Source organism: Entelurus aequoreus, linkage group LG28 (genome assembly GCF_033978785.1).
Source record: "Entelurus aequoreus isolate RoL-2023_Sb linkage group LG28, RoL_Eaeq_v1.1, whole genome shotgun sequence".
Lineage (NCBI taxonomy): Eukaryota > Metazoa > Chordata > Actinopteri > Syngnathiformes > Syngnathidae > Entelurus > Entelurus aequoreus.
In genome coordinates this window covers 28,131,319-28,133,818 of record NC_084758.1, presented here as the reverse complement: position 1 = coordinate 28,133,818, position 2,500 = coordinate 28,131,319, and the positions used below count along the sequence as shown (strand labels likewise).

The 2,500-nt window shown below is 43.2% G+C and overlaps 1 protein-coding gene across 2 annotated transcripts in view; it reads right to left on the bottom strand.

Annotated features, from left to right (window-relative positions):
• The window catches only part of ppargc1b (peroxisome proliferator-activated receptor gamma, coactivator 1 beta), a 259,628-nt gene that overhangs the window by 10,029 nt on the left and 247,099 nt on the right, over positions 1-2,500 (bottom strand). The window lies entirely within an intron of this gene.

Sequence of the window (2,500 nt, the reverse complement as noted above, 5' to 3'; positions counted from 1 at the left end):
CACACACACACAAAAATACTTTTGGATGATGTGTTTGTCCCCCTGACTGCTGCTGGCTCCTCTTAGCACGCTTCACTTCTTATCACCGCCGCCATACGCGGGCGCCGTCCTCGCCGCCATTCTTCCCTGCTCTATTTTTGGAGCGCTGGCTTCTGTCGCGGCGAGTGTGAGGCGGGACGTTACTTCGCCTCCCCAGCCGACGCGGGAGCGAGTGAATAAAAGAAATAAACAGGGAAAGACTTGAGAAGGTGGCGCAACGTGAGGGATGGAGCCACGCCAGCGGCTGGCGGAGGAAAACCACTCATTGGCTTGGTGACCGGACCGAGCTGGACACCTTCCAGGAGGGCTCGGGAGGTTCATGTGGAAAAGCGAGCGAGGACAGACAGTCTGCCGCTGATTACAATCGCAGTTAAAGCCGCCGGCGTCTGATTCACTGAGCATCTTGGAATCTGGTTGGGGTTAGAAATGACGACACGGCAAACTTGATGCACTTTAAAACTAGAAGCGCGTTGTCATCACACATGCACTTTTACTGCCTTTAATGCACTCACCTGCACCTGCTGCCATTAACGCCTTATTGACCACGACAGTGCTATCTTGGTTTGTGTCGAAATTAGAGATGTCCGATAATATCAGACGGCCGATAAATGCTTTAAAATGTAATATCGGAAATTATCGGTATCGGTTTCAAAAAGTAAAATGTATGACTTTTAAAACGCCGCTGTGTACACGGACGTAGGGAGAAGTACAGAGCGCCAATAAACCTTAAAGGCACTGCCTTGGCGTGCCGGCCCAATCACATAATATCTACGGCTTTTCACACACACAAGTGAATGCAACTCATACTTGGTCAACAGCCATACAGGTCACACTGAGGGTGAACGTATAAACAACTTTAACACTGTTACAAATATGCGCCACACTGTGAACCCACACCAAACAAGAATGACAAACACATCCGCACCGTAACACAACATAAACACAACAGAACAAATACCCAGAACCCCTTGCAGCACTAACTCTTCCGGGATGCTACAATATACACCCCCCGCTACCGCCTACCCACCTCAACCTCCTCATGCTCTCTCAGGGAGAGCATGTCCCAAATTCCAAGCTGCTGTTTTGAGGCATGTTAAAAAAAATAATGCACTTTGTGACTTCAATAATAAATATGGCAGTGCCATGTTGGCATTTTTTTTCCATAACTTGAGTTGATTTATTTTGGAAAACCTTGTTACATTGTTTAATGCAGTGTTTTTCAACATTTTTTTGAGCCAAGGCACATTTTTTGTGCTGAAAAAATCCGGAGGCACACCACCAGCAGAAATCATAAACTCGGTTGACAGTAAAAAGTCGTTGTCGCAATTGTTGGGAAATACTTTAAACCATACCTGCCAACCTTGAGACCTCCAATATCGGGAGGTGGGGGGTATGGGGTGGGGGGTAGGGGATGGGGGGGGGGGGGGGCGTGGTTGGGTGTGTGGTTGGGAGCGTGGTTATTTACAGCTAGAATTCACCAACTCGAGTATTTCATATACATATATATATATATATATATATATATATATATATATATATATATATATATATATATATATATATATATATATATATATATATATATATATATATATATATATATGTGTATGAAATACTTGACTTTCAGTGAATTCTAGCTATATATATATATATATATATATATATATATATATATATATATATATATATATATATATATATATATATTTATTTTTATTTTATTTACATAGAAAAAAACAAACAAACTTGAATTTCAGTGTTCCGTTGGCTATCCATTAGATGGCAGTATTGTCCTGTTTAACTTCTCCGTTCATTGGGCAGGCAAGCTGTTTATATTGTGGGAAAGCGGACGTGAGAACAGGCTGTCCCCACTCAGTCTCAGGTCCGCATTGAGCTGGAGGGGGCGTGGCCTCCAGCTCCGGCTGAATACCGGGAGTTTGTCGGGAGAAAATCTCTGCCGGGAGGTTGTCGGGAGAGGCGCTGAATACCGGGATTCTCCCGCTAAAAACGGGAGGGTTGGCAAGTATGCTTTAAACCATAACCAAGCATGCATCAATATAGCTCTTGTCTCAAAGTAGGTGTACTGTCACCACCTGTCACATCACACCCTGACTTATTTGGAGTTTTCTGCTGTTTTCCTGTGTGTAGTGTTTTAGTTCTTGTCTTGCGCTCCTATTTTGGTGGCTTTTTCTCTTTTTTTGGTATTTTCCTGTAGCAGCTTCATGTCTTCCTTTGAGCGATATTTCCCGCATCTACTTCGTTTTAGCAATCAAGAATATTTCAGTTGTTTTTATCCTTCTTTGTGGGGACATTGTTGATTGTCATGTCATGTTCGGATGTACATTGTGGACGCCGTCTTTGCTCCACAGTAAGTTTTTGCTGTCGTCCAGCATTCTGTTTTTGTTTACTTTGTAGCCAGTTCAGTTTTAGTTTTGATCTGCATAGCCTTCCCTAAGCTTCA